This window comes from Choloepus didactylus, chromosome 6 (genome assembly GCF_015220235.1).
Source record: "Choloepus didactylus isolate mChoDid1 chromosome 6, mChoDid1.pri, whole genome shotgun sequence".
NCBI lineage: Eukaryota > Metazoa > Chordata > Mammalia > Pilosa > Megalonychidae > Choloepus > Choloepus didactylus.
The window spans coordinates 152,601,680-152,618,570 of record NC_051312.1 but is presented as its reverse complement, the minus strand read 5'-3'; positions in this window follow the sequence as shown (position 1 = coordinate 152,618,570).

Genomic DNA, 16,891 nt, shown 5'->3' with positions numbered 1-16,891 from the left:
ATCTATTCCCTTCCCCCTTTCCCTACACTTCAGTGTAGGCATTGGAGTGTATCTGTAAAAGCCCCAGTGCCTAGGACTTGAGAAGTGTGTGGGAGGCTTTCTGGTTTCCAGGTCTGCTGTCTCAGAGGAGGAAGGCCAGCTTGGCTCTGCCCACAGAGTCTTCCTCCTTTACCTTCCCTCTGGTTCCCTGTACAATGGATTTTCAAGGCTGGTTGCTCTGGTTACAAGACAAATCACTTCGGTTTCTGTCTCTTTGTCACTAAAAGTCTCAGGGGAATCAGTTTATTGGAGAAATAGCTAGGGCAGTGAAGGAACTCACCAGAGGTCCTCAGATACAAAGTCTCCATCACTCTCCTTGATGCAGCCGGAGTCCCAATTTCAGCTGTGCAGCAGCACGGACAATCCATCGGTGACTTCCTTCTGTTTCATATTCTCCACCTTGTGCAATGGTGGCTCCAGGACCTGAATCAGTCTGCTCGTTTGAATGCCTCCCCTTTGATTAAATTCTTGTCGAATTACTCTCAGAATTCCCCATTGTCACTGCCTCACTCTCTCCAGTATTGATCTCCATTCCAGGGCAGTTCCAGCTGTTTCCATCAGTTCCTCTTTCTCCTCTCAATTCTTCCCTTAAGAAATTTGATGCTCCTGAGGAAGGGAGTAGGAAATGGAAGGTGTCACAGGGGTGAAGAATACTGTCTTGTGAATGAGTCCACAGATGAATCTTGTATTTTAGCAGGCCCATTTATTGCACAGTAGGATTATGCCAATGATGATGTGAGGACAAGGGAGAAGGCAGGCTGGGGGAGAGTCGAGCAAGGACAGAGAAAGCTGCTGACGCATATATTTATTGAAAGCACACGTGGAGCTAGGGGCTTTCATGTGTGTTAACTCATACAATATTCAAAGCAAACTGTGAGCAATGTATTTCCTCATTGAAGCTCCAAGTCACATTGCTAGAGGTCAACAGGGCTGGGGATCAAATGCCAAATGCAATCCATCTGGCTCTAAAGCACATGCTCTTTCCAGTTCAATCCAAATTGCCCCCTGGCCTCAAAGGCTGACCCATGTTCCAGAATACTTGGGGCTGTATTTATTGAACACAAGGGCAGGTCGCTTAAAAGTCTCTTGTAAGTATGCCTTCTTTGTGAGCTTCAAGATGCTTCCTTGTGAACCCCTAGACAATCTCCTGGCTTCAAGATTTATGTCCAAAAAAGCTTTTGTACCTCTCTGCTCTGCTCAGTTCAGCCTTCCCCTGGAGGAACAAGCTCTGGTAACGTTGGCTTATGCCATTCTAACCTTCACCAAGCAAGAGTCTAAGAGCCTCAGGGAAGCGACAGATAGGAGAGAACCTCGCAATGCTATAAAGAACCAAGGAACAAATTTAATTCCAGGGCTCTAAGTCCAACAGGTATTCTGTGAATTAGAGGAAACTGCTTTTCTTTCTTTCTTTCTTTTTTTTTTTTTTTTTTCTAGTTTGGACAAAACAAGAGAGATTAATGAAAATCATAGCTTAGGAAGTTAGATTATGGACAATGAAATATGGACTATTCAGCAGTAGGCAAATGGGAAATACAAATTTTAAATAAATATAAATATGTATCTGTATAAAATGTTTATCTATCTCCTGACCAACCTATCTATGTATCCATCTGTCACCTGTCTGTTTACCTACCTATACACCCATCCACCAACTATCTATCTAATAATCTATCATCTATCATCATCTATTCTCTGTCACCCTCCAAGTCAATTTAGCTCAGTGACAGCAGGTACTTTGTGGTTTCTATTTTCCTAGCACCTCCATTAGTACATGGCACAGGATAGACCTTGGTGCTTATTGAATGAATTAATCAATGGCCTTTGAGCTGGGGAGTAACATGATCAAAGCCATCCTTTAAGCAGAGGTAGAGAAAGACTTGATAGAGTGAAAGGGAAAAAGTCAGCCATAGCACTGGGGTGGGGTGGAGGGTGGGAGCTCAGTGTGGCCCGTGTTTGTGATCATGAGCATCTGATGTAGGAGGTGGCCATGGGGTTGGAAAGACTCACAGATGTCAAAGATACCAAAAGGAGAAAATCATTGGGCTTTGCCTCCTGCTTTGTGTGAAAGGAAAATGTGCCAGAGTAGATCAGGCAGTCAGTTCGTGTTTTTTTGTTTGTTTGTTTTGCTCCTTTGTTCTTAATATGGCAGAAGAATCTTAATTGTATATTTTTATAAATGTTCCTATTTTAAGGAGCTCAGTTTCACTGTTCACATTTTTCAAAGTATCTATAGCACAGAGGCCAGTGACTTGCCCAAGATCCCACACTTCCTGGTAGTGTCCGGGTGAGAGCTGCTGTCCAGGCCCCCTGGCTCCTACTCCACGACATGCCACCTTCCCCCAGTGAGGAACATCAGGTCATATCAGCACCAGGGTATCCCTATGCTCTCTCTCCTCCCACTCTGCTGAAGTCAACCTTCCATTCCCTCCACATCTTTTCTTCTTACTCACAAGCAAGCCCATGACCTCTAAAGAGCACTGCCTGCCCCATGCCCACTTCTCTCCAGACTATACCATGTCCCCTTGTATTCCAGCTCAGGAAAAGGAAGAATGCAATGTGAGCAAAGCTTGGAACTGGCCTCCCTTCCCATGGACTAGCATGAACTAACACTGAAGGGGGAAATGCAGCCAGGAGGACATTAAATCCAAGCCTTTGGAGCAGTGAATTCCCAGTGTTCACAGACCACTTTGCAAAAGCATCTCCTGTGCACCAGCACTGTACTAAGTCCAGTGAAGGATCTACTGGTATCAAACTAAGCTGGACCCGTGACTCCCAGAAATATAGGACAGAAATAGCAAAAAAAAAAACACTCCCATGCACACACACATCTGTCAAACATATGATTTAATGGAAAATGGTGAGGAGTAGCATTTAGAGGTCACATCCCACTGGGTGGAATGTGATTAAATCACAGAGATGAATTTAGATGCACAAATGCCCTTCCTTTCCTGTACGCATATGTTCCCACCCAGCCAAGCTCAGGGAAATCTTCCTTAGGGAGAGAAGCTGGGAAAGTCAAGCCAGTGGCCCACGGGGGTCCCTTGTTCTGTCTCCATCAACAATAAACAGCACTCGCAGAAGAGTGGGTACAAATACAGGGTGGGCGAGCTCCCTGCTGGCTGTCCTCAATGCCACATCAGTAAACAGCACCATGGCAATCAATTTGGCTTTTTTTGATGAAGACAAAGCCATAGCAGAAAACCATTAGAAGAGGTAATAAAGGCCCTTCTTGTACAGTTAATAGAGAGCCTCCTGGATGGAACAAGCCCAGCTGTTGCTGCTGAAAATTTACTTCTGTTTTCAAGTTCAAATAGAGACTAAAACATTATCTTCGCGGGAATTGATTTTACGTCTTCCAAACACATATGCCACCTTAATTGTGATTTGTGTGATAGTTCAGTTGCTGAAAGCTTTCGTTTATATCTACCTGGTTAAACAACTTTAAATAATAACAAGTCAATATATCTGTCTATTGACCAGGGATCCTCTCACATCCCCAGAGCACACTATTGAGGAAGAAAAAGGTATTAACCCCTTATTATCCCAATCTCTATCCCACCTCCATTTCTCCCTGCTCATTTCAATGGGAGATATAATTATCTAAAAATTTAAATGAATAGAACTATGGAGGGCCTTCTGTGATGCACTTTTTTTGTTGTTTCTTCTGTGTTATTTTAGTCTCAAAACATTCCTTAAAAGAAAAAGTGATCTGAATTTTAGCAAACTCTTCTGCAGTGAATTCCCTCATTCATTTTACTTGCAGAAACTGTGCTTTGGGAATGAGTGTGAGAAATGGGTGTTTAAAATGTCAGCTTATTTTGGAATACCCACATTAAAAATCCAGATAAAACTGTGGGCTCTCTGCAGCATTTCTTACAAGACATACCTTTTCATGGGAGAGCTTAACATTATATGAAGTGTCTATGTTTGAGGGGGGAGGGAATTATTTTATTCATATGAATTTAATCCTAGAATCCCTTGGAGAGTGAAGATGGTGGTGGTAATGATGGTAACTTAATAGGGTTAAGTTTGGGGGTTTTGTTTGTTTGATGGTCCCAATCATTTGACAGCCAATAGGAAGCCAAAAACTGGAAAGGCAGAGCATTCCTGGATCCAGTGTGTCCAAGACATCTTTCTCTTTCTTGACTGTCAGGTTGGAATGTGGGGAGACAGCAGGGAGAGGGCCCTGCTGGATTGCTAGCTTCCCCTGTACCCAACTTCCCCACCTCAGTCCTTCTGCATGGTGCTGATCCTGCTTCTGCAGCCCAGCCAATAGGGAGATTGTGAGGGCTGGGCAGGGGCGGCACAGAGGAGTGCAAACAAAGTCTAAGCAACTGTGAGAAAGGAGGGACAGGAAGGAGGGAGACGATGATGCTTGGCATCAGTAGGTGAGTTTAGGATTCATTTGCATGTTAAAGGCTTTTTCAAGTTTTCACAAACTCTATTTTAATGTTTTGTTTTCCAATTAATATCATCCCAATCCAGATTTCCATTTAAAATGCACTCCCTGCTGTGATCCTTACTTTCTTTTCTCTATCTTACTTTTCCCAGGAAACCCTATAGGAGGAAGAATAAATAATAATAATAATACTTATAACTGACAGATTGTTTATAAATAGTGAGCTTCCAAGATAGGAAGGTATCATTAATTGCTAATTAAGAACACACTCTGGGTTTGTGCTCATCTAACAAAGAACATCTTGCTTCTTTCCTGTTTGTTCCTCTGGAGTTTTCCTCCCTGGTGTAGTGTGTATTAATTATCTTTGTATCTCCAGCCATGAATGAATGCAGGAATGAACAACTGTATTTATTAGTTGCTTTGTTCCACAGCCTGTTCCTCAAGATGTGTGGACTTCCTCCTTTAATGCTGACATTCAAATCGTGTCTATACCAAAGCTTTCTAGACTGTCTTTTGAAAGGGACTCTGCTGCCCCAGTCTTATGGTGTCTGCCTCTCATTGTGTAGTATCACACCTAGGTACCTAGGCAACAGCAAAACAATAAAAGCTGCAGCATGCCCTATTAAATCAACTCTCATCTTATGTTTTTTGTTTTCCACATTTCTCTCCACTCCTTGTCCACATGCATACACATTTTTAAAGAGATACAAACAGAGCGAAGATCTAATTCTCAGATGCAAGTGGGTATCTGCCAATTACCAGTTAACAGGGAGTGCAGTACATCCTACAGCACCTGGCGTTTACCAGTCATGAAATAAAAATCTGTCGAATTGGATGAAATTGAACTAAGGGACCAAGAGTACTGCTTGCCTTCTGGATGGCACAGAACGTTCTTATGTGGACTGTAAAGCTGAAGCTAGAGGAGCTTCTGTAGACATGTCCTTCATTTTCTAATCAAAATAAGTTACCTGGTCCATAAACTATCTCCATTCTTCGTGACAGAGTCCAAGGAATGGGGAGGAAAGGGAAGGAGGGGAGGGGAGCAAATCAAATACCGCTGATCTGAGACTTGAGGAAGGTCTTGGAAATGAAGCAATGCAGACTTGCCTCCCCGGTCCACTTCAACCTGGCCCCACACTTATTTCACAGGTGGAGAAACTGAAATCCAAAGAGCAAACTGAATGAAACCAAGCTAGGCCGGTCTCCACAAGCCCCCGCCACTCCCCGCCCCCGCTGCCGGTTCTTTCCGCTAAACCGAGCTGTCCCTTTACACAGCGCCCCGGTCAGGAGTCCAAACCCTGCCAGTCACCGTCTTCCACAGCACACCTATGGAAGGGGCACTCAGGACCCTGTGCAGCATGCCCAGGGCCAGGGCTCATTCTCGGCAGCAGGGCTTGCGAGGAAAGGCGGGGAGACCTGCTTATTACCCATTACTCAGACTCAGGGGGCTTTCGCACGCTTTCAGCTTTAGAGGTTCTTGAAATGCGAACTCCGGGTGAAGGGACCCACTAGCTACAATGCTCCTCCTGGCCGGTGCGCGGCTCCTGCTCCCTTCGTGCACAGGGGGGCGCTAGCAATACGCCGCGCCGGGCGGGCCCTGCAAACCTGCGCGCTCGGCGGAGGACGCGAGGAAGGGCTTAATTACACCCACTTCCAAGTGAGCAGAGCTGGCTCCCCGGAGGAGCCCAGCTCCGCATTGCAGACCCGCGGTTTGCCAGCTCAGATGTCACCTCCTGTAAGAGACCCGGCCTTCTCTGATTACCCCACTTAACCAGGGTCACTCATAATCGCCGAATCTCCCCCGGGGGTTGTTGGTCCATTGGCCCTTTACCTACTGAAATCGACTCTCCTGCTTTTAAAGAAACTCTAATCATTTCTTTTTCTTTTATCCTGAGGTCTTTTTTGCAAAGGCCCTGCTTTCTCCTGCTGGTCCTGACAGAGAGCTGAGTCCAGAGTGGGGCAGACAGTATGTTTCCTAAGGGGGAGGCACAAGATGTACACTCAAATCCCAACATCCTCCATCACCACTGAAGCTCAGGCAAGCTGTTTTACCTCTCTGAGACTTAGTTTCCCTGTCTGTTCAATAAGAATAATCACATCTGTGTCCCAGGGCCATTTCCAGAAACAATGAACAAAATTGAAGAGCGGGCACTTGGCATGGTGCCAGAACCCAGGACAAGTGGCATCTGCATGGGATTTATAGGCTTTAAAGAGAACTCCAACTCCTTCCTCACTGCACTGGCAGAGCCTGTCAAGTGTTGTGCCATTTGTTTATGGCCAGCTCTGAGCTGGGCACTGGCACTGGCAATAAATTCCAGTCCTGCCCTCAACAAGCTGGAAGTCCCATGGGGACAACTGGAACGTGGTCTATTTAACTGCTAAGCGGTAAGTGCCACAGAGATGCTAGGGGAACAAAAAGAAAGGGCTATCCCACCTTGAGGGACTGGGTTACATAAGACTTCCTGTTGGAAGAGAATTTTTGCTGCTTACTTACACTCAGATACAAGACTATTGGACTGTGTAAGGAACATGCGGTCATGCACTCTTCTGCCGTCTTCAACCCCTGCCCCTCAGTGTCCCAAGGGTGCTCCTGACACTGGTTTTAAGACAAAGAGAGCCCTGGACTAGAACTGTAGTCCCACTTGTGACCCTGGACAGCTAATATTTCTCCAAGGCATTCTCTTATATTTGTAAAACGTGACAATCCTACCATCCCCTGGATTGGGGAGAAAAATTAAATGAGCTAACACATGTGAATATGGTTGGCACAGAACAGAAAATAAATGGAGTTTCCTTTTCCTGGAGGCTGACCAAAGCTCCAGGCTCCAGGTCCTCTTTAGATTTTCCCAAGTTCTAAATCACCTGCACTGTTTGAACTCCTCATACCTATTGCAGTCAGATGTTCTTACCTCGGTCCTGTGAACTACAGCAAAGGGAAGGCAACGTGATTGTCTTATTAAAGGTATTCATGCTGAAATCTGTAAATGACCAGTTGCCTTGCTCCTTCTGGGTGTATATTTCACTTTAAAGGATGAGCTCTGTTAACCTTTTGACTCTATGTGGTAGAATGTATTTGGGAGTACACGTTGACGAGTTGAAAGTGTGTATGTGGGGGGCTTTTATTGAAGACCTATACCAACTAATGCTCTGCTGTGTTTCCCAGTGACAGAAGAAAGCATATCAGTTATTTGGGTTTTCGCTTCTAAAGGGTGGCTTGCCTATTCTCTATGTTGAATCTCAGACGATGTTCATGCATTTGCAGAAAAATCCGGTCTTTTCTCCGATCTCTTTTGCCTTCAGGAAACATCTCCTGTGGTTGTTAATTTTGAAGAGAGAACAGCACTAAGTAAGAATTCTGACTTGACATGAGTGGCCCATAATAATTTCTTTTTGACTCTGATGAACTTTCCAGTTTATTGAACTTTGTGCAACCCTACCCTTCTTTTTATGTGGCCCTTATAGGCTAGGTTTTCTCCCCCTTCTAATTTTAGGATATATACACTTTCTGTGGAAAATGCCTCAATTTCTTTTTTGGGACTTTCACTGACCTTTGGGAGACCCTGGCAAACTTGAAATGAAGTTATTGATCTCTGTGTAACCCCATTCCTGATCTATGTGTTCCTTATGCTTCTGGAATTACTGAAGAAGGGGAGCATAACAGCAAGTTTCATTTGTTTTATTCCATTAACCACTTATAGCTATTGTTAACTATTTAAATTCCACAAGTCAATATACTTATCTAGGGATCAAATGAGTAATGGACACTTTGGGGTTTCAAAGGGAGCTTCACATCTTCCTTTACTCATCCTTCTCTGTAGAATTCCCCATGGAACATAATAATCTCAAAAATATTACCTCCTGGATGTTTGCTCTCAGTTGTGACTCAGTTCCTATCTTCTGAGCTTCCTCTATATAAATCAATTCTCCTGGTCTCGACTTCCATGCTCCCCATGATTCCTGCTTTCTCTTTCTGAAAGTGTTGCTTTAGGATGCTTTTAGAATATCCTTGTTTAAAGTTATCATCACCATCTGTGATAGCCCCTGCCCCTGCAAAGATATCCTCTTCCTAGTCTTGGGAACCTGTGGATGTCACCTTGTGTGATTTAGAAACAAATGCAGGTGTGATTAAGTTAAGGTTCTTGAGATGGGAGATTGTCCTGGTAAACCGAAAGATACTCTTATAAGGTATCCTTATAAGAGGGAGGCAGAGGTACAGACACACACAGAGGAGAAGGAAACAGAGAAGGTCTTGAAGATGCTTGCCTTGAAGAATGGAGTGACGTGACCACAAGCCAAGAATGCCACCATCTACCAGAAGCTGGGGTGGGGCTGGGTAAAGACTCCATAGGGAATATGTCCTGCCAACACCTTGATTTTGGTTCATTGTTACTGATTCTAGGTTGCTGGTCTCCAGAATTGTACAAGAATAAAGGTATATTGTTTCAAGCCACGAAGTTTGTGCTAATTTGTTGCAGCAGTCACAAGGAATCTGGTACACCATCTATTACTATTTTTCAGACCACTGGGCATTGTTCCCATTACTAATGGCCTATTTAGAGTCTCACCGCATTCCAGCAGGACACACCACATTTTCACCAATTCTGTTACCATCATTATAAAAACATCCATTAAGAACCTCTAGGGCCTAGTGCTTGGTATTATTGCAGACATTTTTTAACTGAAGTTAGAGTTTTCTAGTCAAAACTGTATACCAATATAGGAAGCCACCTTCCACTTGAAACATATAAAATGCTACCTAAAATATTTTTTATAAAGAAATAAAAGATATAGTTGAGCTGGAAATCAAGAAGGGACTAAGTCTACTTTCCAGAGACAAAGATGGAACACATAGTGGAAAGAAGATGTTGAAACCACAGGACCTATGGTGATAAATGGATAGGATATATACTTTTGTGGCCTTAAGACTGGATTTTAATGTCTGTGTGGGATACAAAGCAATTGCCAGTCCTGTGTGTGCTGAGCAGCTGAAATATGCTCCCTGAACAAAGCTAGGAATGAATAAATTGTGCTCACTTAGAAAATGCTTCCCTTCTTGGTCTGAAGACAGCAGGGAAGTAATACCTGTACTAGACCACAAGTGAAAAATGATTCAGCTGCAAGAAGTAAAGGATGTTGTCTGAACTGTGCTAGGATGCCAAATTTTTATTGTAAAGAAAATTGTTCTTGAACCAGCAAAATTGCTAACAATTTGGCAGAGGCACATAGGAAACTGCCTCCTAGTGATACCTTCGTAACCCACAGAACACACAGAACCGCACAGAAGAAAATTTCTAGAAATATGAGCTCATAATCCAGAACATTTAAGTAGACAAGAATATCTAACCTTACAATATTTAAAGTAAAAAAAGCAACAATTTGAAGAAATCACAATCAAGGAGCCATAGATAATGGAGCAACTTAAATCTGATAAAAGTTCAAAGAGATAAAGGAAGAAACAAAATCCTTAAGGTAAGAGGGCTTTATAAACCAACAAAAAGAGCAGGTGGATTAAATGAACTCTAAATAATCTTAAAATACTCCAGATATGAATGTGTGTGTGTGTGTGTGTGTGTGTGTGTGTGTATGGTAAAGAGCAATTCATTTGCTTAATCGTTCACTTATTCAAGAGTCACTGAAAAAATACTTTCTGAATGCCCATGGTGATCCAACACTCTTTTAAGAACCAGAGATGCAATAGTGAACAAAATGATATCCCGGCCCTTTGGGGATCTCATATTTTTGTGGGAAGACAGAAAATATTCAAATAAATATAGAGTATATTGCCAGTGATAAAGGCTATGAAGAAACGTAAAGTAGGCTTAAGAAGATAGACCAAGCAGAGAGGTGAATTATGTGAAGAACAAGCCACAAATATCTTAGAAAGAGAATTCTAGGCAGCAGAAGTAGCAAGTGCAAAGGTTTCAAGGAAGGCACTGACTTGGGTGTTGGAGAATAGCAAAGACGCCAAGCTAGAGTTGTGTAAGACAGATCAGGGGATGAAACCAAGGGGCAGCCAGGGGCCTGGTAATGTAGAACCTTGGAATCCTTCTAAGAACTGTTTTATTTTGTTTGTTTGTTTTTTCCTGTGTGATTTGGAAATCACTGGAAGCTTACGAACAACAAATAAGATGATCTTCTTTGCTTTCTTAAAGTAGATTTTCTGGTTGCTATGTGAAGAGCAAATTGTAAGGAAGAGAGAGAGAAAGAAGGCAGATGTGTTGGAAAACTCTTGCAGTCATCACGGCAAGATGTTTTGATGACTTCTCTTAGGCGATATCTGTGAAGACCACAAGAAACAGGTGGATCTAGGACTTGCTTTTAAGAGAATGCTAATGGATTTCTGTGTATGGTTAGCAGGACGTGACAGAGAAAGAGTAATAAAGAAAGTCCCTTAGGTTTGTTTTCTGAATACCTGGATGGAAAGTGGTAAATTGTACTGAAAGTGAGTAGAGAAGGGGGAAGAGATAGAGATAGAGATAGAGATAGAGATAGAGATAGATAGATAGAGAGAGAGATAGAGAGAGAGAGAGGGAGAGAGAGAGAGAGAGAGAGAGCCTTAGGAGACATGAGGAACTTGACTTTTCTCTCAATCAAGAGGTGGTTGAATATATGAGTCTGGCTGTTATAGGAGAGGTTGCAGCTGGAGGCAAAAAATTGGCTGCCATCATGGATATGGATGGAATTTAAAGCCAGAGTCTGCAAGAAATCATCCCAGAAGAAACTATAGATCGAGAAGAAAAGGGATCTTTTACAGTTTCTGTGAAATGAGGAGGTCAAAATATTGGCATGTGTTAAAAAAATAATAGATGAAAAGGAAGTGGACACAATATAGTTACTTAAAGGAGTTTTTCTATAAGAGTGTCTGAGAGATCCTGGAGGAGGAGGTGAGGACAAGGGATAGATATTTAAAGATAGGAAACATAATAGCATGCTTGTGGTCTGTTGAGAATTATCCAGTAGAAAGGAAAATGTTAATGTAGGAGAGAGTGAAAATAATTCAAAGACAAAGAGTTGAGTCTGAGTGGGTAAAAAAGAGATGGGTTCTAATGCACCAGGATGGTTGAAATTTTCAAACAAAAGTAGATAAAATTTACTGGTTGTAAGAACAGGGAAGTTTGGATGTTTGTGTACAGATGAGGTCTGATATCTTAGCCAGGATTCCTTAGAACACAGGAACTCCTGATGCATGCTTAATCTGGATGGTGCAGGCTCAGAGTGGCAAGGATGAGGGAAAAGTGAAGTACAGGAAGAAGAGATAGAAAACAACACAAAGGTATGCTTTACCATACTGGCTACTGCTTCTCAGTGAGTGCAAGCTGAGGAGAGACAAAGCAGCTGCTGTCAAAACAAGGGTCTTCTCTAGCTGGTATGGATGGGAAAACTATCCTTGGAATAGTCTGTGGGGGGTGGAAAGGGGCCATTTATTTCATCAGTTTTCCATTATTTGCAGTTCTCTGTGCAGTATAAACTCCTTTGGATTTCTGGCATGCATCATCTGACTCTTCTGATGCATACTGGGAGGTGAGATACTGTGCCATGCAGTGCAATGCTTCAGCAACGTTTGGAAGCATTGGGAAGAGATATAAACTCTGAGCAAACAGCAAAAAAGCAGTGTTTGGCAGCAGGGCAGGGTTTATAGGGAGACACACAGCCCCACTCTTGTACCACTTTCCCATTATATTCATATTTTGCATATCTTCCCATTATGTTCAAATTACTTCCTACAAAGAAAACCTCCATGATATGTGCTGTGTCCTTGTATGTGTTGTAGGGAAATGACACCTTCACTCCTTCTCCAAGGAACAGGGAAGGGGACACAAGTCCAATCACTCAGAGTCTCCTTCAAGGTTATGGTCAGTTGGGAACACCTGGAACATTTGAGGAAATAGGGTCCATGATGCAAAGTACAGTATCTACTGCTGCAGCTGTCCCATGGCTACAGGTAATGTCCAACATCTCCCTCCTCTACTGGCAGTTCTAGATTTCCCCTACCCTTTAACAGCAATTCAGTTGCTCAGGAGTGTGTGTCTGGTAGGGTGACCCAGACTCTGACCCCACAGGAATCTGAATCATTAGTTTCCCTAAACATGTTGGGTTGTGTTTGTTATAAAATTGCCCATTGACACTCAGTAAAAAGCATTCATGTCTAAGAGACATCCAGTGAATCTCGTGGGTGCCAACACAGTAATTTGACCCTATCATGTAGCACCAATTCTAGTTCTTATGGTAAACAAGACCAATTACTCCTACCAGCTGCATTAACTCATTTCTTTCCCTGTGTTTCCATTAACTTGGGAAGCCCGAATTATCCAGGTGAGAGTCACAGCTTCCACTACTTAATGCATCTCCTAGCAGAATTCTTCACACCCTGTCAATCAGGACTTCTATTTCAATGTACCTCAAGGTTGATGGGAGAGGGAGAGAGATTCTAAAAGGGACCACCAGGTATGATATTGACAGATGTCATTCCTTAGTTTCACAATCCAAATATTCTAGCACTTGGAGACAGAGAACTGTATACTGGTGGCTGATTCAAAACATACCTAATCATGCAAGACAGCAGTCATGCCTTTAGTACTTTAGCTGAGTCTTCAATAGGCTAGCTATTACACTGTTTTGTTTGCTGACTGCTTTTGGGTGATGCAATAGATATGACTACTGAGTTCCATGGTCATAAGACCATTGTCAAATTGCCTTTTCTGTAAAAGGTGTCCGTTGATTTGCAGCATTGTTTATGATACAATCAGGATGGGTATTGTGTAAGTCTTGGATAGTAGTGATGACGTGTATTTGTATCTGTTCTGATAAAGACAAATTTATACTCCTCCAAGATGGAAACAGTCCAAAGAAATTGATCTCTGCCAAATGGCTGGGAGATACCCTAAGGAATGATGCCACATGCCATTTTCTGCTACATGAGAAATATAGCATGCTGTGAATGGCTCCAGTGATCATTGGATCCATTTGCAGCACCATCTCTACCACCATGGCCCATTGTACCTGCATCATGGTGGGTGAGCAAAAGGCTGGTACTGGAGAAATCTTCCCCACCTGGTTATTGGGTGTATACTGTGCAATAGATGTGCTTTATTGGGCATTGATGTGAGACAAAAAGATTCCCCAACTTTATGTCCACTTCCAGAGTTCCATCTGTGTGCTCTTCCCCAGATCTCCTTATCTGTGATCATCTAGTCCTGTTCCTTTAAGCCTCTGATCAATCAGCCAAGCCATTTGTCTAGGAGCCAGGCTGTACCTTTTCTCCTGGCCACCTTCCCCGCTTTACAGAGTGAATGATTAGTGGATCATCCCTTCACTCCTGTGCCTCAGGGACTTCTCTGAGTGTAGCTATACTGGGGCAGTATACTGACAGATCTGTGAGTAAGCTCAAACTCCTTTCCTTTTCAGTCAATTCATTACTGGGATGTCCTCACCTCACAATGAGGCCATAAGTGTGGGTTGAGGGCAGGGAAGTAGTATAGGAAATGCACATAGCATCTGTTCATATAATGCATTTGTGCTTTGTGGACTGCTCTGTTTGAGCTTGGTCCCAAATGTACCACCTGTATTCCATGGTGGATTTCTGCTCAGTCTTCCCAGATTTATAAATTGGTGGGTGTGATAGATTATATTATTGTTCAAAAAATAGTTACTCCTCCACTACACCTCCATGGGAGGAATATATTTCCCCATTCCATTGAGGTCTGACTTGCTCATGATACTTGCTTTGACCTCAAAGTGGGTAGCAACAAACAAGATGGAACTTAACAAAGGATAAGGAATACTGAATATCTATATAATTTTCTTCTTCTTAGTTGTTAGGATATTAGAATAGCTAGAAGGAAAGAACTGAAATGGTGGAACTGTAACCCACAGCACTCTTTGAAATTTGTTCTATAGCTACTTATTAAATTGTAATTTGAAAATTATCACCTTTATATAGATATGTTATATTTCACAATCAGGAAATAACTCAAACTGTGGAACTGTAACCCATAACATTCTTTGAAATTTGCTATTTGTTAAGTCATACTTGGAAAGTCAACACTTCTATGCATATATGTTACATTCCACAGTAAAAAATATAAAAAATAAACTGAAAACAAAGTGAGCAGAATGTATTTTCCTATACCTTGAATTTAGGTTAGCCATGCAACTTTCTTTGCCAATAGGATATTAGCAGTTATAATTCAAGTAGAGCTTGGGATTAGCTTCTATGTTTGGGCTTACCCTCTATGCTCCCCTACCATTGTGAGTTACTAATCATTCATCTTTACTAGTCTCTACTCTTCCCCTGCATCTCTCCAGAAGCTGTTTTTCAAATGAAAAGTAGTTCTCTGATACAGAAGTCAGGTGTTGCTGCAGAATCTCATGTATCTTCTCTGTGACTTCCCTTAGAGTTCACCAAAAATTCATAGAGCATCCTTATCCATCACAGGTGTTCTACCAGTTGAATTACATAGCAAAGGGGAAGAGCAAGCTTTGGGATAACTCAATAAATGCTCTGAAGCAATATTCCAAAATGAAATATACTTTATGGCCCAAATCAAAGGACAACCAAGTACTATTCCTCTTGTTTAGTGAAAGGAGGTACAAAATGCAACAAACTGTACCTTATTTTGGAGAGGATTTCTCAGCATACCACAGAACATAGAACATAGCATCCCTAAAATCTTCACTGATGTGCCATGCTCCCAAATTTCTGTGTTTTCTCTATATATTTTATAAATAAATATTCAGGCATTTAGAGAAGTCCTACTCAAAATATGGTCTTAGACTGGTGCTGGGCTGTGAACTGTTTATTACCAGTCCAAATCCGGATATATACAGAAAGTGAGAGTGTTTAGAACATTCAATATCATTTTCACATCGCTACAACTTACAGCCTTTTCTGTCTGAATTTTACCAAAGTATTGGTTGGTGAATGAATGGAATAAAAACAAAGCAAAAAGAAAAAGAAAATTTTCACAGTGAAAATTTTGAAAACCAATCCTTTACTATGGGGTAGTTTGAGAAGCATTGCTCTAAGGTTCTACTTATGACAAAAAGCAGAGTATTTAACACACCTGAAAGCAGGGAATTAATGTATACTGCTTTCCTTGGCATGTAAAGACAAATACTTTCAGTCCTATTCACTATCAGAACTTAAGACAACAGTCAATGGCATTTGCTAAATCATTAGCTACATACTGAGTACAGATACTATGTTAATCTTCTCAGTAAGCACTGTGATTGAGACTATCATTTCTATAAGTTATTTCATGTTCCACAGTCTACAATGATCTGATTTTGTACAGGTCAGACTGGTTAATTGAAAAGAGATATTATAGCAACAATCACTCTTGCATCTTTTTACGTCTGGTTGCTATATCAATCTCTTTATTTTCTCCAGGAATACAATATGATGATGGAAGGGACGGTGGGTAAGCAGTCTCACAGGTTTCCACTTGTTATTTTCTATCCTATCATTCCTTGTTGCACAGGTCAGGAAACCAAAGTGGGGTCTCTGCCTAGATGCTAAAAATATCTGTCCCAATTTTATATTTGGTAGCCAGGGCAATAACCACTGTGATGGTTAGGTTCATGTGTCAACTTGGCCAGGTGATAGTACCTAGCTGTCTGGTCAAGCAAACACTGGCCTAACAATTGCTGCAAGGACTTTTGTGGCTGGTTAATAAACCAACAGGCTGGTTTATTAAATCATCAGTCAATTGACTGAAGCTGTGACTGATGACTCACCAAAGGGTGTGTCTTTCACAACGAGAGAATGCAATTGGCTGGATTTAATCCAATTAATTAGTTGAAGACTTGTAAGTGAGACAGATAGAGGACCTTCACTTCTTCTTCGGCTGCCCAGTGAAGCATTTCCTGAGGAGTTCATCAAAGTTGCCGGTTCGTTTCCTGAGGAGTTCATCGGACATCTTCCTTGGAGTTGACAGATTGCTGACTGCTCTACAGAATTTGGATTCGTGCATACCTACAGTTGTGTGAGTCACTTTTACAAATCTGATTGTCAGAGTCATCTCTCATTGATTCTGTTTCCTGAGAGAACCCTAACCAATACAACCACAGAGTGAACCTGCTGACTCAAAGAGACCACGATGAGAACCTCAGGACAAAATGTATTTACCTACTGACTTGCACAAGCCCCTACCCTGATTAGGGGGTCCCTGTTGGTGTTTTCCACTCCATGGTGTTACTGATAGTTAGATCCCATAGCTATCAAAACCAGAAATACCTATCTCCCGATTTCAAAGTACATAGTAGGGACTTTTTCTTCAAGAACTTTCTAGGAAAGAATCAGAGAAAAATGTACTTCAGATACTTGCAATGGAATTGCAAGGTAATTCCTGAAGGGGGCATAGCCTCCTCTTCAATCAATGAATTCAGATTCTGTAAACTGGCTTATATCTGATAACTAGGAGAGGGAAAGTGATTCACCGTGGTGGTCATTAA